At 48.1% G+C, this 24,073-nt stretch overlaps 2 pseudogenes across 1 annotated transcript; both read right to left on the reverse strand.

Annotated features, from left to right (window-relative positions):
• Positions 1–1,471: 1,471 nt before the first annotated feature.
• On the reverse strand, positions 1,472–2,294 carry LOC104674502 (annotated as a pseudogene). Its single transcript, XR_749650.2, has one exon. The product of XR_749650.2 is annotated as a programmed cell death protein 5 pseudogene (transcript).
• A 1,598-nt stretch (positions 2,295–3,892) lies between these two features.
• Positions 3,893–14,427, reverse strand: LOC104674501 (annotated as a pseudogene).
• Positions 14,428–24,073: the final 9,646 nt, after the last annotated feature.

The following is a 24,073-nucleotide window of genomic DNA, read 5'->3' on the forward strand; positions in this document are numbered from 1 at the left end:
ATAGGGACCGGGCACTTTGGAGGTCCTCTGTCTTCTCTTAGGCCACTTCCCCTTAGTTTTCAGTTCTGCATCACCAGAGTAACCACCCTCCTCTACAAGGACTCCATGGAGCCAGCTGAGCATGGGGACCTGGGTCTTGGGGGAGTTATAAATGGAAGCCAATGTGACCTGCAGGAAGTCATCTAGGTTTAGATCTTGTTATGGCCAGGACTAGGACTAGAGTCCATCTGCTGCATCTTCCAGTAACAACATCCGTGAGAAAGCCAGCCCAGGAAGGGCAATGCTTACCTATGCTCATGCTTTCAGTAGAATAGTTGACCATTGCACAATATAGGTTTGAGAGGCATGGGTCCACTTAGATGTGGCTTTTTCAATACAAGTTGCATTGAGTGTGCCTGCCTTCCCTTTTACCTCTTCAGCCCTCTTTTGCCTCTGCCACCCCTGAGATAGCAAGAACTCTCCTCTTCCTACTCAAGGTAAAGATGAGGATGAAGACTTCATAATGATCCACTTCCACTTAATGAAGAGTAAATATATTTTCTCTTAGATTTTTCTCTAGCTTACTTCTTATAAGAATGTGATATGTAGGCCGGGCGCGGTGGCTCAAGCCTGTAATCCCAGCACTTTGGGAGGCCGAGACGGGCGGATCACAAGGTCAGGAGATCGAGACCACCCTGGCTAATACGGTGAAACCCCGTCTCTACTAAAGAATACAAAAAACTTGCCGGGCGACGAGGCGGGCGCCTGTAGTCCCAGCTACTTGGGAGGCTGAGGCAGGAGAATGGCGTAAACCCGGGAGGCGGAGCTTGCAGTGAGCTGAGATCCGGCCACCGCACTCCAGCCTGGGCGACAGAGCCAGACTCTGTCTCAAAAAAAAAAAATAAAAAATAAAAATAAAATTAAAAAAAAGAATGTGATATGTAATACATTAATAATATGTTAATTGGTTGTTTATATTATTGGTAAGGCTTCCAGTGAATGGTAGGTTATTAGTTAAGTTTTGGGGCAGACAAAAGTTATACGTGGATTTCTGACTGCAAAGGGTCAGACCCCAATCCGTGTTGTTCAAGGGTCAACTGTGCTTGTTAAGACTCCAACAGTCTCTAACTTTCAGGTCACAACCCCAAGACAAAGAATTTCTCTTCTCCATCCTCACCCTATCAGAGGTTCCATAGTTTGAAAGGAACCCAAGCAAGGCTCCCAAGGGACTGGGCCCTATCTGGGTTTGGAGGTGGGGAGGTGGGAGGTAAGGTCGGGCAAAGACTGAACAAAAACGCTTCCTGTTTATTTCAAAAGTACAAAAAGAAGGATGGGTCATAGATGAGAACATGACTTACCTTCCATTCTATCTGGGGGCCAGGAGAAGAGGTATGGCAGCTGCTAAGTTATCCAAATAAATCGTCGAGCTTGCTACTCTCAGCTTCAACTGACTCATTCTATCTGCTATCTTTTTTTTTTTTTTATTTGCATAACAAGTTTATTTTTTTAAAAGGCATATAGACAATAAACAAAGTAAATATTTAATCACATCTTAACTTCTGTCCTAGAATTGTTCCGTTAAGTTCTAGTCTGTAAACACTTGTAGTTCAATAATCATCATCTTCATCGGAGTCCATTACTTTTCTCCTGTTGAATTTCATTGTTGTCTTTTCTGTTTGTTGGCTTACTTTTTTTAAGGATTTCTATTAAACCTTGTTCTGAGACCTTGTCACTCAGTTGTCCGTATCTTGCCATCTGTATGAGGTAATTCTCCACTGCTTTAGTTTTTTCAGGCTTTACAAGTGCTAAGTTACTTAACCTGGCCCGGGCCGACTGATCCAGAACTTGGGCTAAGATACTGTTTCTCATTTCTGCTTCCCTGTGCTTTGCTTCCTGTTGGGCCGCATCGCCAGGATCCCCATGCTTGGCCTGCAGCTCGGCCAGCCTCTGTCTCCTCAGCGCCTCAAGCTCCTCGTCCGCCATGGTGCGGCGTCAGCCTCTATCTGCTATCTAATCACAGGAGAGTGCTCAGGGTTAGGAGTCCAACCCTCACTGGATGTTCGCCTTCCTGTGGCGTGGGGCATGTGCTCTAGGAGGGGTGGTCTCTCTCCCTGATGGATTAAACTGCTAATATGTATGAAGTCCTGGGCCCAGTGAGAGGAAGAGAAGGAAAGAAAACATCAGCTCACTGGTTTCTGGGTGAAGATACCGGCAGAGCAGACTAGGGGCACCTGCCAAACATCAACAGATCCAGATCCGTTAATAGGCACTTTATTTTATTTATTTATTTTTTGGAGACGGAGTTTTGCCCTTATTGCCCAAGCTGGAGTGCAATGGTATGATCTCAGCTTACTGCAACCTCCGCCTCCTGGGTTCAAGCAATTCTCCTGCCTCAGCCTCCTGAGTAGCTGGGATTACTGGCATGCACCACCACTCCCGGCTAATTTTTTGTAATTTTAGTAGAGATGGGGTTTCACCATGTTGGCCAGGCTGGTCTCGAACTCCTGACCTCAGGTGATCCACCCGCCTCAGCCTTCCAAAGTGCTGGGATTACAGGCGTGAGCCACCGCGCCTAGCAATAGGCACTTTAATAGAGCAGGTTTCTTGAACCTCTTTCCCTTCCTTCTGTGCCCTTATTCCACCTCTAACCCCAGTACTAGAGGAACCAGTAGGTTAGGAGTCTCCTAGGAACACCTTTGGAGAAAGACTCTGGAGTAAAATAGAAAAAATCAGCCGCTATAGCAAGGGAGACTTGTGTTGCTTACACGAAAGAAACAGGGCACACGTAAGGACACATACCCACGTCAGAGCCATGCTATTAGCAAATTAAGACAAATGAACACAGTAGGTTGAGGCCCTTGTCTTTTGGGGACTAAGGCAAAGGGGGAATACAGCCAAGCAGAAGACTGTCAGACCTCTCTGCTCAGAAATGCAAACACAGAGGAAAATGGTAAAAAAGGAAGAGGGCCAACACGTGGGGACTGACCAGTACACAGGGCCACAGCCTCTCTGGACCTAAGCATGCAGTTCCACAGTAGGGGCAGTCTGTGACCCTGGGCACTATGCTGTAGGCTCTGGGATTCCATCCTCTTGGCAAATACCCTCCCAGGGATCAAGGAGCAAGGCTCACAGATGCTGGGAATAAGTCTCTAGATCAACACTAGCAACCAGTTTCCTGAAGCCAAAGCAAGGCCACGCACCACTGCACTGCAGCCTGGGCGACAGAGCGAGACTCTGTCTCCAAATAAATAAAATAATAATAATAAAATAATAATAAAAGCAGCCTCCTTGAACCTGGACTGTTCTAGAAGGGGCCTTTTGTTTAGCCATTAACTACTGCCAGAACCTTTTACTAATACATTGATCTCTGAAACCACATGTGAGCAGAAATGGTATGCCTCTAGAACAATAGTTCCTAATTTCCTCATTAGGAACTCCGTTGAGAATAAGAGATATGGATCTTCTTGACTAAAAGTCTCATAGGCACTTTTAAGATTTACTTCATAGCCAAGCATGAGGTGGTGCCTCTAGTCTACCACATGGGGAGGCTGAGGCAGGAGGATGGCTTCAGCCCAGGAGTCCAAGGCTGTAGCATGCTGTGACCACATCTGTGAGAATAACCACTACACTCCAGCTCGTGCAACACAGCGAGACCCTGTCCCTTAAAGTAAGTTGTTTTGAGGCTGGGCACGGTGGCTCATGCCTGTAATCCCAGCATTTTGGGAGGCCAAGGTGGGCAAATCACAAGGTCAGGAGATCGAGACCATCTTGGCTAACACGGTGAAACCCCATCTCCACTAAAAATACAAAAAATTCTCCGGGCGTGGTGGCGGGCGCCTGTAGTCCCAGCTACTCCGGAGGCTGAGACAGAAGAATGGCGTAAACCCGGGAGGCACAGCTTGCAGTGAGCCAAGATGGTGCCACTGCACTCCAGCCTGGGCCACACAGCGAGGCTCTGTCTCAAAAAAAAAAGAAAAAAAAAAGTAAGTTGTTTCGCATCTTCATAGTCCCAGGCTGGAGATCACTGTTTTTTTGTTTTTTGGAATCCTGTTTCTTGGACCCTGTGTTTGTAAGGCATCAAGACAGAGAGAGCCCGCAAGTCTAAGATGGTTGCTGTGGAGAGGCCTGTGGAGACAACCTCTACTGCCCTCTCTTGGTCATCAGACAGGAGGAGTGGTTAGAAGTGCTTGACTCCTTGTGGCACTGAAGTCCAGTAGTTTCTGTCCCAGAATGCTGGGGGCAGAGAAACTTTTGGCAGCTTTCACCAGAACCTCCAGAAGTCTTACTCTTCCTTCAAGTGGGCTGGAGACAAGGGGGTACACATAGGGACCCCTGTGAAGTACTACAGCCTGGGTGCTGAGCTGGCGAAGAGCTGTCAGGGTGGTCCGCTCACACGGGAGGGAAGCAGTGCCAATCCTATACTAGACATGCCCTGGCTGGAGGCCCTAGCAGCAGAGGCCACCCTGCCCTTTAACTTAGAAAGACATCAAAGGAAGCTGAGAAGCTTAAAGATGGCCCACTGCCTGGGCGGAATTCCACAGAGTTCCACATCACTTGCAACATTCATTGTATTTGTAGGGGGTCAGAGAACAGTGGAATGAGATGCACAACTGTGGTGGGAGAGACCAGGTATTACACGTGCCAGGATGCCTAGAACTCCTCACGCTCATCCTCGCCGTCCAAAGATTCTGTGCCTACTTCATAATCCTTCTCCAGGGCAGCCAGGTCCTCTCCGGCCCAGAGAGCTCCTCTTCCTCCATGCCCTCGTCCACATACCAGTGCATTAATGCCTGCTTGGCATACATCAGGTCAAACTTTGGGTTGAGGCGGGCCCAGGCCTTGGTGACAGCTGTGGTATTGTTTAGCATGCAGACTGCCCGCTGCACCTTGGCTATGGCACCCCCGGGCACCACTGTGGGGGACTGGTAGTTGATGCCAACCTAAGAAGAAACAAAGAAGTATAAGCACCTGGTTCTGTGTTTCCTGGAAGGGTAGTACATGGATCCCCATAACTGGGGAAGGGGCATTTGTCAACTTGTAAGAAACAAAGATAGAGGAAGATGATCACCACCACAAGAAAACAAGCAAGTCTAGAATGAGGGAGCTTCTGCAAGACAAGACTAGTGCCTTCACAGTCACAGTCAAGAAAAAGAGGGCCAGGTGTGGTGGCTCATGCCTGTAATCCCAGCACTTTGGGAGGCCAAGGCAGGTGGATCACCTGAGGTCAGGAGTTCGAGACCAGCCCGGCCAACACGATGAAACCCCGACTCTACTAAAAATACAAAAAAAATTAGCTGGCCTGGTGGCAGGCACCTGTAATCCCAGCTACATGGGAGGCTGAGGCAGGAGAATCGCTTGAACCCAGGAGGCAGAGGTTGCAGTGAGCCGATATGGCGCCATTGTACTCCAGCCTGGGGGATGAGTGAGACTTCGTCTCAAAAAAAAAAAAAAGGGAAAAAAGGGTGGACTCTTATGCTAAGAGACAAATAAGCATAATGTCTGCTCCTTGATTAGATCATGACTGAAAAATTGACTATAAAAAACATTTGTGGGCCGGGCACAGTGGCTCACACCTGCAATCCCAGCACTTTGGGAGGCCGAGGTTGGCTGATCACTTTGAGGTCAGGAGTTCAAGACCAGCCTGGCCAACATAGCGAAACCCCGTTCCTACTGAAAATACAAAAAATTAGCCGGGCGTGGTGGCGCATGCCTGTAATCCCAGCGACTCGGGAGGCTGAGACAAGAGAATCGTCTGAACCCTGGAGGTTCGGTGAGGTTGCAGTGAGCTGAGACGGCACCACTGTACTCCACCCTTGGCAACAGAGCAAGACTCCATCTTCCCCCACCGCCATCCCCCCGCAAAAGTAGCGAGTTTAAATGGGTCAGTAAAGCAAAAATAAAGGAAACATCTAGATGTTAAATCCAGGTAGTGGCTATATGGGTGTTAAATGAACTAGTCTCCCTACTTTCCTGTAGCCTAAAAAGTGTTAAAGTTAGGGAAGCTCTCCAATTAGACCTACTTTAACCATTTGTCTACCCAGAATATGTTGTTTTATTTTTTAAGAAACAGGGTCTCGCTCTGTTGCTGAGGCTGGAGTCGGGGGTACAATCATAGCTCACTGCAGCCTCGACCTCCTGGACCCCGGTGATCCTCCCACCTCAGCCTTCTGAGTAGCTAGAACTATAAGCACACACTAGCACGACTGGCTAATTTTTTTTTATATTTTGTACAGATGGAGTCTCACATTGCCCAGGCTGGTCTCAAACTCCTGGGCTCAAGCCATCCTCCCACCTCTGCCTCCCAAAGTGCTGGGATTACAGGCCTGAATCACTGCACCCAGCCCAGAATATATAATACATTTTAGTGTTTCTCATCCTCAAAAAAAAAAAAAAAAAAAAAAAAAAAAAAAGTCAACTTCCCATTAGTGTCTCTGGGGACAACAAGCTGAGCATGTCCTAAAGGCAGTCAGTTCTTCCTTTAAGCAGCTAAAGATCTTCCTAATATGGAAGCAGAAACAGTCTGCTTCCCAAAGATATCCTACCCTTCATTTCCATTTCTGAGCTACAGGACAACTCTTCCACACTAGCAAGCAGCTATTATCCCTGCCTCTCCTCCTGTTGTGGTCATGTCCACAGCAGTGTCATGGGGCAGGAAAATTATACATGTTTTCTAATGCCACAGGTACCATCTTCAATCTTTCTGGAGCCTTACCCCAGAACAAAACCCATAAACCAAACTAGGTCATATGCCCAGCACCCTGGGAAGGTCAACCGATAACAGGGTGGGGCATAAATGAGTGCTTCTTCCTCATGACTGCAAAAGGAAGAGAACGCATTCACAGACGCAGAACACAAGAAGCCTTTGACCTTCTGATCCACACTTTCCCCATCATCTGATAATGGGTCTCTCTGGCTTCTAAAAGCCTTCCCTTCTGAGCAGGCGCCATAGGATGTGGTTATGTCCCTAGCACAAGTGACGAGGAGGCCATTCTCCCCAATGTGACTGGCAGCCCTAGGGAACGCCTTTTTACCAGGCTAAGTAAAATGAAATGGATACTTTTCCTTTCATCAAGGCAATCTTTCAAGTAGAACCCACCCTGGCTTACAGTCCAAAGGCCTGGTTTCTAGACCAGCCAAGATCTATCTAGTTAAAGGCATCCTCTGGCAGGGCACAGTGGCTCATACCCGTAACACTTTGGGAGGCCATCGTAGGTGGATCACCCATGCGCAGGAGTCTGAGACCAGCCTGGGCAATATGGTAAAGCCCCACCTCTACAAAAAAATACAAAGTTAGCAGGGTGTGGTGGCACAAACCTGTGGTCCCAGCTACTGAGGAGGCTGAGGCAGGAGGACTGCTTGAGCATTGAGGTCAAGGCTGCAGTGAGCCAAGATCATGCCAGTGTACTCCAGCCTGGGTGACAGAGTGAGATCCTGTGCATTTGTTCCTCACACCTGCTCTGTAGGAAGCTCCCTTCTCAGCAGGTATACAGGCTATGTGCTAACTGCCCTTTACCCCACTTGCCTTGAAACCTGTGGGACATCAGTCCACAAAACGAATATTCGCTTGGTTTTAATGGTGGTGATGGTGGCATTCTCATTTTTGGGCAGCACTTCTCCACGGCAGAGCATGCAGCAGGCCATGTACTTGCCGTGGTGAGGTTCACACTTGACCATCTGATTGGAGGGCTCAAAGTAGGCACTGGTGATCTCTGCCACTGAGAGCTGCTCATGGTAGGCCTTCTCAGCTGAGATAATGGGTGAGTAGGTCACCAGGGGAAAGTGGATGCGAGGGTAGGGCATCAGATTGGTCTGGAACTCTGTGAGGTCCACATTGAGGGCACTGTCAAAACGCAAGAAAGTAGTGATGGAGGACACAATCTGGCTGATGAGCCAGTTGAGGTTGCCATAGGTAGGGCACATGTTGTGGCAGCAGAGATCATAGATGGCCTCGTTGTCTACCATGAAGGCAGTCTGAGTGTTCCAGTGTGGTGTGGGTGGTCAAGATGGAGTTATAGGGTTCTACAACTGTCATGGACACTTGGCGGACTGGGTAGATAGAAAATTCCAACTTGAGGCTGGGCGTGGTGGCTCATGCCTGTAATCCCAGCACTTTGGGAGGCTGAGGTGGGCAGATCATCTGAGGTCGGGAGTTTAAGACCAGCCTGACCAACACGGAGAAACCCCGTCTCTACTAAAAATACAAAATTAGCCAGGTGTGGTGGCACATGCCTGTAATCCCAGCTACTAGGGAGGCTGAGGCAGGAGAATCGCTTGAACCTGGGAGGCAGAGGTTGCAGTGAGCCGAGATTGGACTCCAGCCTGGGCAACAAGAGTGAAACTCCGTCTCAAAAAAAAAAAAAAGAAAATTCCAACTTGAACTTCTTGCTATAGTCAACAGAAAGCTGCTCCATCACCAGGAAGGTAAAGCCTGAGCCAGTGCCATCCTCAGAACTATGGAAGATCAGGAAGCCCTGAAGCCTGGTGCACTGGTCTGTCTGGAGTAGGAGATAACATCACTACTCTGGCCTACCAAAGTGCTGGGATGGCAACACCCCATCTCTACGAAAAAATACAAAAATTATCTGGGTGTTGTGGTGTGCACCTGTAGTCCTAGCTACTCAGGAGGCTGAGGTGGGAGGACCACTTGAGCCCAGGAGGTGGAGGTTGCAGTGAGTTGTGACTGCACCACTAGTGGCACTCCAGCCTAGGCAACAGAGCAACTCTTTCAAAAAAGGAAAAAAAAAAAAAAAAAAAAAAAAAGAGATCAACTACAAGAGGTTTGGAGTTCCTAGGGAAAAGATGACTTGGAAAGGCAGTGTTGTGTATATACAATGGTAGGGATGAGGCAGGACACAGGATTTGCAGTCAGAGAGCCAGGCCCTCTCTGTTTTGTTGCCGTGCCCCCTAGTTACAGCAGAGTGGGAGTGGTGGTGGCATCCTGTTGAACATACAGATTACCAGGCCTCACCCCAGACTGGAACCCAGGAACCTGCAGCTTTAACAAGTACCCCACATGATTCTGATATAGCTGTTCCTTGGGTAAGAAAATCATCAGTCTATACCAGACACATGGGTAGTGACAGTATAAAAGAAGTCTAACGCTAGGAGGTTTTTTGTTTTTGTTTTTGAGACAGAGTCTCGCTCTGTCGCCCAGGCTGGAGTGCAGTGGCGCCATCTCGGCTCACTGCAAGCTCCACCTCCTGGGTTCACGCCATTCTCCTGCCTCAGCCTCCTGAGTTAGCTGGGACTACAGGCATCTGCCACCGCACCCAGCTAATTTTTCATATTTTTAGTAGAGACGGGGTTTCACCGTGTTAGCTAGGATAGTCTCGATCTCCTGAACTCGTGATCTGCCCGACTCAGCCTCCCAAAGTGCTGAGATTACAGGCGTATGCCACCACGCCCGGCCCCTAGGAGGTATTTTATTTTCATTCTTGAGGAAGGGAGCACAGAATCAGGTCACTTCCAAGTCCTCAGTCTCTACTGAGCAGCAGAGAGTAGTCTAGGCAATCCCTCTACAGCAACAGCACCAAAGTCCTGGCTCACAAGTAGCCTCACTCGTAGTTCTCAGTGCCTCAGATAGGGGAAGGGTGAACTGGAGAAATGGTTGAGCGCTCAACAGGAGCCCCTCCCACCTGGACAGATCTGCGTAGGAGTCTAAGAACAGCAAGCTGAGCTGCTGTAGAGATAGATCAAAGATCAAAAAGGTTTGGATCAGACAGACTTGGCAAAGTGAGGAACCACCAGGGCAGAAGCTTGAGTCCACAAACTCAAGGCAGAGCAGGTTATTCAGGCTTCCAACCCTAGAACTGCACCCAAGACAGTAAACACATATCCCCTTAGGAGAGAGTGAATGGACTGACAGGCCAGAGGAATGATGTCAGGTGCCAGCCCAGGCTGTGGTTGCCTCCCAGCCAGGAAGAGGGTTAAGGATGCAATGACTTCCTGTAGGTGCTGGAGGCCTGCTCACCAGTTTTCCGATTCGCTCCAGCACCAAATTGATGATCTCCTTCCCTGCAGTGTAGTAGCCACAGGCATAGTTGTTGGCAGCATCTTCCACGCCAGATATCAGCTGCCCAGGGTGGAAGAGCTGCCTATAAATGTCAGTTCTTACCCTATCTTGAGGGGAAGAAAGAACAAAGGTAAAACACGCTGGTTCATTCCCCAAGGGAACGCCAGACACCAGAACCTTTGCTGCTAAGCCTCCCCAGGTACAACTGCCCAACAGAGTGATGATGCACAGCGTCCCAGAGGCCCACTTCTTTTTCTTTTCTTTTCTTTTTTTTTTTTTTTTTGAGACAGAGTCTCGCTCTTGTTGCCCAGGCTGGATGCAATTGCGCGATCTTGGCTTACCACAACCTCCTTCTCCCGGGTTCAAGCAATTCTCCTGCCTCAGCCTCCCAACCAGAGACCCACTTCTAAGGCCGGGTCCTGCCTGGGCCTGAGACGGGGAAAGCAGATGGCACCTTCAGTGGTCCCTTACCTCTGATCACAGCCACTTCATTGTGCTGGGTGAGGAATCAGAGTGGTGTTAAGGAGAATCTCACTTCATTTTTGAATGGGGTAAGAATACAGCCCAGTGTAAATTTTCACCACAGAAAGAGAGAAAAAAAAAATAAAGAATACAGACTAATGAAGAAACCCAGTCCACCATTTAACATCTAAAATAACAGCTTTAAAAAAATGGAGGAGGGGTAGAATTGTCATGATTAGGAAACTGAGGAGACCCACATGCAGAAGGGAGGAAGCAGGAAAGCCCCCGGAAGCCAGCAATAGCCAAGTTCACACAGGCCCACATCCTACGTGGGGGCCTATTTCAGTTAAGGCCGAGCAGGGGGCCATTATGAATGTTCTCGGCTCCCTGCTTCTTACGTAATGGGCCGCCCTCAAGAGTCTGAGGACAGGGAAAAGCAAGTTTTAAATTTCTGCTTTTACATCTGCTCCTTTCTGCAGTCTGCATTCTAGGCCTGATCCCTGACTCCTATCTGGCAGTTTCCTGGCAGAGCTGTGCTAATGATCTTCCTCTCAATACAGGAAGCCTCCAGGACCCCCTCTGAGGACACAGTCTAGACAAAAGCAATAGACTTCAGACTTCAATGGTGTTCATGGCAGGGGACTGCTTGCATCTCAAGTATTTTCCCCTTAAGCAGACATTGGCGCTAGCAAAAACTATGGCCTAGGGGAAGGGGCCCCCACTCCTCCATCCACTCACCTATGACAGCAGGTTCCAGGTCCACAGACAGTCCAGGACGCATGCTTGCCAGGCTGGGTCTCCCTGAAGAAGGTGTTGAAGGAGTCATCGCTGCTCTCCAGGGCCTTGTGGCTGGGCATGGTGCCACTGGGCTGGATATCGTGCTCCAGGCAGTATAGCTCCCAGCAGGCATTGCCCATCTGCACTCCGGCCTGGCCCACATGGATGGAGATGCACTCACACCGCAAGGGTGAGCCCTGAGTGGTGCACAGTGAAAAGTGGGGACCTGAAAAGCCTTCTCTGGGAGCACCCTTTGTCTTTCCTCCCTAAAGGTTGAAACTTAAGTGTTACCTAGTCCAAAGTTCAGACGACTGGCTGGGTGCAGTGGCTCACACCTACTTTTTTTTTTTTTTTTGAGACGGAGTCTCGCTCTGTCGCCCAGGCTGGAGTGCAGTGGCGCGATCTCGGCTCACTGCAAGCTCCACCTCCCGGGTTCACGCCATTCTCCTGCTTCAGCCTCCGAGTAGCTGGGACTACAGGCGCCCACCACCTTGCCCGGCTAGTTTTTTGTATTTTTTAGTAGAGACGGGGTTTCACCGTGTTAGCCAGGATGGTCTCGATCTCCTGACCTCATGATCCACCCGCCTCGGCCTCCCAAAGTGCTGGGATTACAGGCTTGAGCCACCACGCCCGGCCACACCTACTTATAATATAATCCCAGCACTCTGGGAGGCCCAGGCAGGCAGATCATCTGAGGTCAGGAGTTCAAGATCATCCTGCCCAACATGGTGAAACCCCGTCTCTACTAAAAATACAAAATTAGCCTGGACATGGTGGGCGCCTGTAGTCCCAGCTACTCGAGAGACTGAGGCAGGAGAATCATGTGAACCCAGGAGGCAGAGGTTGCAGGGAGCTGAGATCACAACACTACACTACAGCCTAGGCAACAGAGAAAGACTCCATCTCAAAAAAAAAAAAAAAAAAAAATCAAACCAAAGAACCAAAATCCAGAAGACCCAGTTCTCTTTCCAGGCCTTCCCATACTTAAAGCCAAACCACCTCCAGGCCTTCATTTTCCTTCACTCACTCAGAGCTTAAGGTGGTTATGCCTAGGTTTCTGGGGCAGGAACTAGAGAAAGCCAAAACCAAACAGCCAAATCCCACTGCACAATGTCCTCCTTGCTCTTTGGGGTGGCTTGGGAAAGCTCAGAGTCCTGTATTCCAAGACAGGCCCACCAAAAGCTTCTAGACTCAAGCACCGGGGCCTAGAAGAGGAGGTCTCCCATGGGCAGCGACTGTCTCCCCAGCATCCCAAAAGGGCAGAAGACTAAGTTCAGACCTGTGGATCAACTGAGGAAGCAGTCTTGCAGTTAGAGCTAGCCTTCTGAAAGCTCACCCACAAACTCCCCTTTTGGGGGGACAGGCACCTATCCTAGACACCTGTCCCTGCCAACTGCAGTACAAGCAAGCTAATCCATGCAAGTACTCCTTAATTAAGCATCACAGCGGAGACCAAAAGACACACCCCACCTTTCGACTCTTCACTCAGGTAACTCCTATGATGGATAAACCCTCCCTCCCATCTTCTGGTCCTTCACCCCAACCCACAGTCTAGGGGGATCAATTTAAAAGGGCCGCGCACCTCCCAGATGTAGAAGGGATCTTCTAGGGTGACAGTAGGCAACAGTTTAACAGTCTTAGGAACTACCCTCCAAGACAGCCTCAGAGCCTTTAAGGGGGCTCAGAGCAGAGGCAGTGATCAAGAGGTTTCTGGGGGGCACAGGGACCTCTGTTTACCCACCCCAAGTTCTCAGGGTTTGTTTGTTTGAGACGGAGTCTCGTTGTCTCCCAGCCTGGAGTGCAGTGGCTCGATCTCGGCTCACTTGCAAGCTCCGCCTCCCGGGTTCAAGCGTTTCTCCTGCCTCAGCCTCCTGAGTAGCTGGGACTACAGGCGCCCGTCACCATGCCCGGTTAATTTTTTTGTAGTTTTTAGTAGAGATGGGGTTTCACCGTGTTAGCCAGGATGGTCCTGATCTCTTGACCTTGTGATCCGCCCGCCTCGGCCTCCCAAAGTGCTGGGATTACCGGCGTGAGGCACCGCGCCCCGCGTTTTGTTTTGATTTTTTTGAGACGGAGTTTCACTCTTGTTGCCCAGGCTAGAGTGCAATGGCGCGATTTCCGCTCACCGTAACCTCAGCCTCCCGGGTTCAAGAGATTTTTCTGCCTCAGCCTCTCGAGTAGCTGGGATTACAGGCATGCGCCATTACGACCGGCTAATTTTGTATTTTTAGTAGAGACGGGTTTCTCCATGTTGGTCAGGTGATCCGCCCGCTTCGGCCTTCCAAAGTGCTGGAATTATAGGCGTGAGCCACCGCGCCCGGCAAGTTCTCAGTTTTAACAGAGGGACCTTAAGTCCTTGGGTACCAAACAGGAGAAAACTGAAGAACATTGTTTTCAAGGCCCCAAGAGCTTACAGGAATCCCTAGTCAAGTATGGGACCAAAGGTCGAGGACCTCTACCTCTGGCAAGAGTCGGGCATCCAGGACAAAGACATTCAGGGAAACAGGTTCTGAACTGGAGAAACCTGTTAGAGCTTCTCAATCATCCTGGGCCCTGCCTCCTGCGCGGGAGTATGATCTCAGAGGGAGGCGGGGACCGCAGCTACAGGCGGGCAACTCTTTGTCCAGGACCGCAGCGGGAGAAATATGGGGCGGGTCCTAGATCCCCTCCAGGCTCCTGAGCTCGCTCCGCCGCAGAGCCGACTCTGCTGCCAGACCTTGCGCGCAGCGCACAAGCGACCCCACCACTTTCTCGCCCGCGCTTTACTGCTCGCCAGCCTCCCTAGTCCCGCAGCGCTTCTGGAGCGCTCAGAACGTTTCTAGCTCGCACCGCCTCCCGCAGGGGAAGTAGGGTAGAAAAGTTGTGCCGGGACTCCTCGGGCGTCCCCGTGCTTTCTGCAGAGCCCACTTTCGCCCTGAACGTCCAAACACCCCTGGCATCCCCGCGCAGCCCACCCCACACCCTGGACTGCCGGGGCGCCCTTCCTTTCTCCGCTGCGGGACCTTCCCACCGACCCCCCGACCGCCCCTGACATCCTCCCCATCGTGCAACACCCTCCCCCGCACAGCATCCCTCTCCGGCACAGCATCCCTCACCACCATGGTTGATCCAGTAGTTGAAGTTGGTGGAGCGTCGCTGACTGCAGACACTCTTCCGGTCTCCAACAACACTACGGGATCAACGCGCGGAGTGTTGGCTGAGCCTTATAAATCCCCGGAGGGCCGCCGGTTGTGCCTCCCGGCCGGGGCTCCCATTGGGTCGCAGCTAGACAGAGGTCGTCCCCCACGCGACTCTCACTGGGCCAGGCCCCCACCGAGGCCCGCCCCTCTCTCCGCTATTGGTCGGCCGCTTAGGAAATATCCCCGCCGCAGAGGGTCATTGGGCAGTTTGTACAGCCAAAGGGAGGTAGAGTCTCGGGCGTCCGCGTCCTCCCGGCTAGCTTGACCCTCTGCTCTGTTGGGGTGAGGGCTGGGTCTAGGAGGTGGAATCTTTGGGGAAACACCTTCGTTCTGTTTTGGTTTTAGGACTTTACACCAGTGACACCGCGGACCTGATTCGAAAAATGTGTCGGCCTTGGAGGAGGGTGCATACTTAACTTCAAAAACCGCTAGAGAGGGAAAGATGCTGTGATGAGAACCGACGGCTGGGAGCTTCCAGAGCGGGACAAAATGCGGCTGGGGTGGGTAGCATGGGCAGACAGGCATGGGAAAGGACACTGCAGGCGCCAGTAGTTGACGTTTACTTCCCTTTTGACCGAAGCAACTGTTCAGGTTCAGGTGACTCAGATTCCTGCAAGAGCAAGGGGTCCGGGCTGGCCAAAGCAGACTGAGGGGGGCCTGTGGGGTGGAGGTGAAAAGGAGGCGTGGGGCCTTCAATGCTAGGCTGGAGAGTTTGCATATAATTTCCCTGGCATATAATTTCAAACCATCGAGGGGTTTTGAGCAGAGGAGTGATGCGATCACTGCAGCATTCTGAGCAGTACTGAGATGTTACTTGTGCATTATTTTTTCCAGTGATGGTTTCATATTGTTCCATGCTAAACAGCATTCACATACTTTTCCCTTTTTCCAAACTTTTCCTTAGCTGAGATGTTTTACTTCCAAATACCTAAGTGTAACAAATTAGCCCCTTTCCTTTTGGGAGGGTTAATTAGTGTTTGGTTTATCAAATGATTGGCCACCCTGCCCCGTGATTACCCTTAGTATTCGTGAGGCACATTCCAGAGGAACCCAAAGCATCGCCATCTCCTATTCATCCCCACTTCCCAGTGAACAGGCGATTGCATCCAGTTGGTATAGAATGAGGCTTGGAGACTTGAATTACCTGAGGAAAATCTGCAGCTGATACGACTTTCTGCTGACAGAACTCAGCAAGACCCTGTCATTGGCCAGTGTGACATCAGACCAGCTGTCCCCTGGATGCCTGCACTCATTTTTACACAAGACTCTAGCCATGTCATTCAAAACTGTCCTGAAATGTTTTGAAACGAAAAACTTAAGGAATGTTTAAGTCCAGGGTGCAGAGGTTAACTTCAAAGTCTGAAAAGTATTATTTGGTCTCAACCCTTGTTAATGGGCTTCATGAGGCTGCCAGCTCTAAAGTGATGCCTCTGGTTAGGGGATAAGGTGAGAGAATGTGGGCAAACATCCAAATAAGTGCTTTTTGTAAACCTCATGTATATAAAGAGTTAAGACACGGCTATTCATTGGCTGTCACTACCCCTAGCAGACAACTCAAATGTTGCATTTGAGTTGTTGCCTTTGACTGAAGGCAGGCCTATCAATGATTAAAATAAAGCTACCTAGTAATAAACTCAAAACATCATAAACTCAACACTATCATCTCTTGCTTGCCTCACCTCATGAAGCACTCATTCTACCTGCTGGTAGAGTCAGCCAGTTAAAAATGTCTTTCCATTCCTAACTTGACTCTAACCCAGGGATTATAAATACATTTGAAACAGTGACATTCAGTGTTATTTATGGAAGTTACACAATCCCCCACCCCTGCCATTGGCAGTATACTTCTTTACATCAAACTGATTAAAACTAATCCTCTTATAAGCTATTTGGAGTTATTTCTGTTATCCAGACTGCCTTTTAGCTTAGAGTTTTATTTCTTTTTTTTTTTTTTTGAGACGGAGTCTTGCTCTGTCGCCCAGGCTAGAGTGCAGTGGCCGGATCTCAGCTCACTGCAAGCTCCGCCTCCTGGGTTCACGCCATTCTCCTGCCTCAGCCTTCCGAGTAGCTAGGACTACAGGCACCCGCCACCTTGCCCGGCTAGTTTTTTTGTATTTTTTAGTAGAGACAGGGTTTCACCGGGTTAGCCAGGATGGTCTCGATCTCCTGACCTCGTGATCCGCCTGTCTCGGCCTCCCAAAGTGCTGGGATTACAGGCTTGAGCCACCGCGCCCGGCGAGTTTTATTTCTAACTTTTCCTCCTCTACTCTACATCACCCTACTTAACTCCTTTGCCATTACAGGCACACCATTTTCACACACCTCTTCAGGAATTTAAAATATTCCAAAATCCAGAGAGTCTCATTGTTGCTGGAAAAAGGGGTCCAATCCAGACCCCAAGAGAGGGTTCTTGGATCTCACGCAGGAAGGAATTCAAGGCAAGTCACAGAGTGCACAGTAAGAGGTAGTTTATTGAAAGCTACTCAGTTACAGAGTAAGGGGTCCTCAGAAAGCAAGAGGAGGAACGTGGCATCCCTGTTTTAAACTCTTCTTATGTAGGGGTCTTACCTATGTTAAAGCTAAGTTATGTCTACATGCTGGTGGGTTGACAACATGACAATTTAGAAGTTTGTTGATTGAAAGAAAGTTATCCTTGGCATTTGAGTGTGTAAGTACCTCAAAGCATGATTATAACTATCTTAAAACCATATATTGTTACTCAATATCAGGACATCTGGACATTCTGCTGTCATAGGAGTTTGTCCTCACAGGCATTACTAAACTGCTTCCTTAGCCGAAACATCTTATGGCCACGGGTGGTGACTGGCAAGGAATGTGCCTTGCTGGTTTTAGATGGAGTAGATTTTTTTGTTTGTTTGTTTGTTTGTTTTTGAGACGGCGTCTTGCTCTGTCGCCCAGGCTGGAGTGTAGTGGTGTGATCTTGGCTCACTGCAAGCTCTGCCTCCTGGGTTCATGCCATCCTCCTGCCTCAGCCTCCCAAGTAGCTGGGACTACAGGTGCCCACCACCAAGCCCAGAGAATTTTTTGTATTTTTAGTGGAGACGGGGTTTCACTGTGTTAGCCAGGATGGTCTAGATCTCCTGACGTCATGATCTGCCTGCCTCGGCCTCCCACAGTGCTGGGATTATAGGCGTGAGCCACCATGCCAGGCCCCTAGATGGAGTTGTTTTTTTTGTTTGTTTGTTTGTTTTTTTTTGAGACAGAGTCTCATTTGTCGCCCAGACTGGAGTGCAGTGGCCGGATCTCAGCTCACTGCAAGCTCCGCCTCCCAGGTTTACGCCATTCTCCTGCCTCAGCCTCCCCAGTAGCTGGGACTACAGGCACCCATCGCCTCGTCCGGCTAGTTTTTTGTTTTTTTTTTTTTTGTATTTTTAGTAGAGACGGAGTTTCACCGCGTTAGTCAGGATGGTCTCAATCTCCTGACCTCGTGATCCGCCCGTCTCGGCCTCCCAAAGTGCTGGGATTACAGGCTTGAGCCACTGTGCCCGGCCTGATTTTTTAAAATGGCATCACTCTGGCTCTCCTATGCTCCTGTTTCCCTAACATAATCCTCGATTTTATGCTCCTGTTTCCCTAACATAATCCTCGATTTATAAGAGATCTCTTAATCTTAAGGAGAGATGAGGTGTGAAGGTCATTCTTCTGCAACTTCTTCTTGCTGATTTTATGGGCAAGACTTGGAGAAGTACAAATTCTCTGGATGCCCATCTATGGGCCCAAAGGCAGGATGTCTTTATTTCCTGGGTCAGAAAATGGGATGGGCTGGAAGCCTTGTGCCAGCATCATGTAGAATTGTAACCTAGAAGACACAAACTTCACTAGGAGTAAACAAGTAAGGGGCTAAGATTGGTAATAACCAGACAGCTATCAAAGGCCTTAAGAAGGGCAAAAAACAGTGAGACTCGGGAGGGAGCATCTTTTTGAGATGGAGTCTTGCTGTGTTGCCCAGGCTGGAGTGCAATGGCATGATCTCAGCTCACTGCAGCCTCCACCTCCCGGGTTCAAGCAGTTCTCTGCCTCAGACTCCCGAGTAGCTGGGATTACAGGTGCCTGCCACCACACCTGGCTGATTTTTTGTATTTTTAGTAGAGACAGGGGTTCACCATGTTGGCCAGGCTGGTCTCGAATTCCTGATCTCAGGTGATCTGCCTGCGTTGGCCTCCCAAAGTGCTGGGATTACAGGCATGAGCCACCATGCCTGGCCGCAAGGGCACTTTTAATGGTTGACCAGTTAAGACACAGCCTGTCACTATTCATTGCCTGTCACTACCCCTAGCAAAACAACTCAAATGTTGCATCCAACTGAAGGTGGGCATATCAATGATTAAAATAAAGCTACCTAGTAATGACCTAGGGATTGGTGTCTTGGTTATATTTATGCAACCAGGCAGTTTGTTCATATATTTTCTGTATATCTTCTATTTGACTGGAGGCGTTTATATGAGTGCAGCAGGGTTTACTGATTATAGTACATACTCCCCCTTGTTCAACCAATAAGTAATCTAGTGCAAATCTATTATCCATTGCTATATTTGCTAAGGAATCAAGGAAGAGTTTTGATGTATCTAAAGCCTCCACCATTTTATAAGACAGTCTGTAAAATGAAGTAAAGTTTTGAAGAGTTGCCTTGGGATAGGCAAATTTTCCCTATAGGGCCAATAAGCCATTGGCAGCCCCAGCCCCAGCCAATATAAGGCCAATTGCCTGCTTAGCTCTCAGGTAAGTGATGTTATGTAATTATATATTAAAGAGCTTTGCTTGTCCTATTACACATTGACCCCGGAAACAAACATTGTCAATACACTAGTATCCATGGGTTCCGTGATCCCAAATGAGAGACAAGTTATTTATAGGCTGGTTGAATGGGTGACCACATAGCCACAGGTATCCGTTGGGGGTGCAAACCTGTATGGGATGGGAGTTGTTAAGAAGGTTGAGTACCTGTAGGAGGGACTGAGGATGTTACTTATCTCTTTCTTTGCAAAACAACAGCTTTAGGTCTTCTAGGGGTTCACAAGTGTAGGTTGTGGTGTCTTTCTCAGGTGCCTGTGGGGACTCGTAAAAAACAGGTTTAATCTTGGACCAGGCATACTCAGCTAGTGAGATCCCAAAGCTTAACAGCAGTGGGGGTGCTGTGCTTAACAATACTCCCCAGTAAGAGCCCTTTCATTTTGGTTGCAATTGATTTTGGGGTGATCCTCCTTTCCAAGGTGTTTTTTTGTTTGTTTTTGTTTTGACAGAGTCTTCCTCTGTCGCCCAGGCTGGAGTGCAGTGGCATGATCTCGTTTCACTGCCACCTCCATCTCCCAGTGCAAGTGATTCTCCTGCCTCAGCTTCCCAAGTAGCTGGGATTACAGGCACTCACCATCACACCTGGCTAATTTTTGTATTTTTAGTAGAGATGGGGTTTTGCCATGTTGGCCAGGCTGGTCTTGAACTCCTGACCTCAGGTGATCCACCCACCTCAGCCTCCCAAAGTGCTAGGATTACAGGCGTAAGCCACTGTACCCAGCCTTCTTTCCAAGTTTTTAATAAGAGTAAGTCTCATGGTTGAACAGGGGAGCTATGAATATTTATGGCAGTGGCCTGCCTGACACAGATACATTGAACAAACATGCATGTAACATATGACTATTTACATTGCGGTGAAGACTTAACCCCACGCCCAGTCATAGATCCTCTTTATAATTTGGTATCTTATTGCCATAAACAATGTGTTCTGTAAGTCTTATGATCTCTATTTTAATGTGAATGCTGGTCAGTTGTGTCTGAATCCCAAGAGGGGAAATGTATAGTGAGATGTGTCTGACCCCCAGTTTCCCATCATAACCTGAACTAGTCTTTCAGGGTTTTTTTTTTTTTTTTTTTTTGAGACAGAGTCTCGCTCTGTCGCCCAGGCTGGAGTGCAATGTCACGATCTCGGCTCACTGTAAGCTCTGCCTCCCGGGTTCACGCCATTCTCCTGCCTCAGCCTCCCAAGTAGCTGGGACTACAGGCGCCCGCCACCACGCCCAGCTAATTTTTTGTATTTTTAGTAGAGACGGGGTTTCACCGTGTTAGCCAGGATGGTCTCAATCTCCTGACCTTGTGATCCGCCCACCTTGGTCTCCCAAAGTGCTAGGATTACAGGCGTGAGACACCACGCCCAGCTGTTTTCAGGGTATTTTAAAAATTCTCTTTGGCCAAGAGGGGGTTCTGCTCTGTTGAGGGGCTTAGGGTATTTTTATTTTTTAGTTTATATTCCTCCCTTTCTATCAAGGTATGCCAGAGGCAGTATTAAAAAACGAACCAGGCCAGGCACAGTGGCTCATGCCTCTAATCCCAGCATTTTCGGAGGCCAAGGCAGGCGGATTACTTGAGGTCAGGAGTTTGAAACCAGCCTGACCAACATGGTGAAACCCCGTCTCTACTAAAAATACAAAATTAGCTGGGTGTGGTGGCGCATGCCTGTAAGCCCAGCTACTCAGGAGGCTGAGGCGGGAGAATCACTTGAACCCAGGAGTCAGAGGTTGCAGTGAGCCAAGATCGCACCATTGCACTTCAGCTGGGGCAACAAGAACAAAACTCCATCTCAAAAAAACAAAAAACAAAAAACAAAACTAAACAAAACAAGAAAATAAAACCCCAAGAGTTTACATTTTGTCAAGATAATTCCTATGCTATGTTTATTAGGATTTTGCTTGCTTAAAAAACAGAGATTTAAAGGGTTAAAGCTTTTTTTTCTTTTTTAAAAATACTTTAAGTTCTAGGGTACATGTGCACAACGTGCAGGTTTGTTACATATGTATACATGTGCCATGTTGGTGTGCTGCACCCGTTAACTCATCATTTACATTAGGTATATCTCCTAATGCTATCCCTCCCCGCTCCCCCAACCCCATGACAGGCCCTGGTGTGTGATGTTCCCCACCCTCTGTCCAAGTGTTCTCATTGTTCAATTCCCACCTAAGAGTGAGAACATGCAGTGTTTGGTTTTCTGTCCTTGTGATAGTTTGCTCGAAATGATGGTTTCCAGCTGCATCCATGTCCCCACAAAGGACATGAACTCATCCTTTTTTATGGCTGCATAATATTCCATGGTATATATGTGCCACATTTTCTTAATCCAGTCTGTCATTGATGGACATTTGGGTTGGTTCCAAGTCATTGCTATTGTGAATAGTGCTGCAATAAACATACGTGTGAATGTGTCTTTATAGCAGCATGAGTTATAATCCTTTGGGTATATACCCAGTAATGGGATGGCTGGGTCAAATGGCATTTCTAGTTCTAGATCTTTGGGGAATTGCCACACTGTCTTCCACAATCATTGAGCTAGTTTACAGTCCCACCAACAGTGTAAAAGTGTTCCTGTTTCTCCACATCCTCTCCAGCACCTGTTGTTTCCTGACTTTTTAATGATCACCATTCTAACTGGCGTGAGATGGTATCTCATTGTGGTTTTGATTTGCATTTCTCTGATGGCTAGTGATGATGAGCATTTTTTCATGTGTCTGTTGGCTGCATAAATGTCTTCTTTTGAGAAGTGTCTGTTCATATCTTTGCCCACTTTTTGATGGGGTTGTTTGATTTTTTCTTGTAAATTTGTTTAAGTTCTTTGTAGATTCTGGATATTAGCCCTTTGTCAGATGGGTACATTGTCAAAATTTTTCTCCCATTCTGTAGGTTGCCTGTTCACTCTGATGGTAGTTTCTTTTGCTGTGCAGAAGCTCTTTTTTTTTTTTTTTTTTTTTTTTTATTTCTTGCAGAAGCTGTTTAGTTTAATTAGATCCCATTTGTCAATTTTGGCTTTTGTTGCCATTTCTTTTGGTGTTTTAGTCATGAAGTCTTTGCCCATGCCTATGTCCTGAATGGTATTGCCTAGGTTTTCTTCTAGGGTTTTTATAGTTTTAGGTCTAACTTTTTTTTTTTTTTTTGAGAAGGAGTCTTGCTCGGTTGCCCAGGCTGGAGTGCAATGGCGATCTCAGCTCACTGCAAGCTCTGCCTCCTGGGTTCACACCATTCTCCTGCCTCAGCCTCCCGAGTACCTGGGACTACAGGCACCCGCCACCACACCCGGCTAATTTTTTTGAATTTTTAGTAGAGACAGGGTTTCACCGTGTTAGCCAGGATGGTCTCGATCTCCTGACCTTGTGATCCGCCTGCCTCAGCCTCCCAAAGTGCTGGGATTACAGGCTTGAGCCACTGCACCCGGGTAGGTCTAACATTTAAGTCTTTAATCCATCTTGCATTAATTTTTGTATAATGTGTAAAGAAGGGATCCAGTTTCAGCTTTCTACATATGGCTAGCCAGTTTTCCCAGCACCATTTATTAAATAGGGAATCCTTTCCCCATTTCTTGTTTTTGTCAGGTTTGTCAAAGATCAGATGGTTGTAGATGTGTGGTATTATTTCTGAGGACTCTGTTCTGTTCTATTGGTCTATATCTCTGTTTTGATACCAGTATCATGCTGTTTTGGTTACTGTAGCCTTGTAGTATAGTTTGAAGTCAGGTAGCGTGATGCCTCCAGCTTTGTTCTTTTGGCCTAGGATTGTCTTGGCAATGCAGGCTCTTTTTTGGTTCCATATGAACTTTAAGGTAGTTTTTTCCAATTCTGTGAAGAAAGTCATTGGTAGCTTGAGGGGGATGGCACCGAATCTATAAATCACTTTGGGCAGTAGGGCCATTTTCACAATATTGATTCTTCCTATCCATGAACATGGAATATTCTTCCATTTGTTTGTGTCCTCTTTTATTTCGTTGAGCAGTGGTTTGTAGTTCTCCTTGAAGAGGTTCTTCACATCCCTTGTAAGTTGCATTCCAAGGTATTTTATTCTCTTTGTAGCAATTGTGAATGGGAGTTCACTCATGATTTGGCTATTTGTCTGTTATTGGTGTGTAGAAATGCTTGTGATTTTTGCACATTGATTTTGTATTCTGAGATGTTTTTGTAACTGAGATTTAAAGGGTTAAAGCTTTTTTTTTTTTTTTTTTTTTTTTTTTGACAGAGTTTCTCACTCTGTCGCCCAGGCTAGAGTGCAATGGCAGGATCTTGACTCACTACGACCTCTGCCTCCCGGGTTCAAGCTATTCTCCTGCCTCAGCCTCTTGAGTGGCTTGGATTACAGGCACATGCCACCACTCCGGGCTGAGTTTTATATTTTCAATAGAGGTGGGGTTTCACCATGTTGGCCAGGCTGGTCTTGAACTCCTGACCTCAGGTGATCTGCCTGCCTTGGCCTCCCAAAGTGCTGGGATTATAGGTGTGAGCCACTGTGCTTGGCCACTTTTTTTTACATAAAATCATCCTCTTTATAACTTGCCTTACCAAAAATACATCTTCGTGTCCAAAACTTTCTTCTTGGGCAGTATCTCTCTCCCCTACCTACTGGTTCCTTTCTACCTTTTTTTCATAAGTAACCATTTTCTTTTCTTGAGATGGTGTTTCGTTCTTGTTGCCCAGGCTGGAGTGCAATGGCACGATCTTGGCTCACCACAACCTCCCAGGTTCAAGCGATTCTCCTGCCTCAGCCTCCCTAGTAGCTGGGATTACAGGCATGTGCTACCATGCCCGGCTAATTTTATATTTTTAGTAGAGATGGGTTTCTCCATGTTGGTCAGACTGGTCTTGAACTCCCAGCCTCAGGTGATCCGTCCACCTGG

Source organism: Rhinopithecus roxellana, chromosome 1 (genome assembly GCF_007565055.1).
Source record: "Rhinopithecus roxellana isolate Shanxi Qingling chromosome 1, ASM756505v1, whole genome shotgun sequence".
Classification (NCBI taxonomy): Eukaryota; Metazoa; Chordata; class Mammalia; order Primates; family Cercopithecidae; genus Rhinopithecus; species Rhinopithecus roxellana.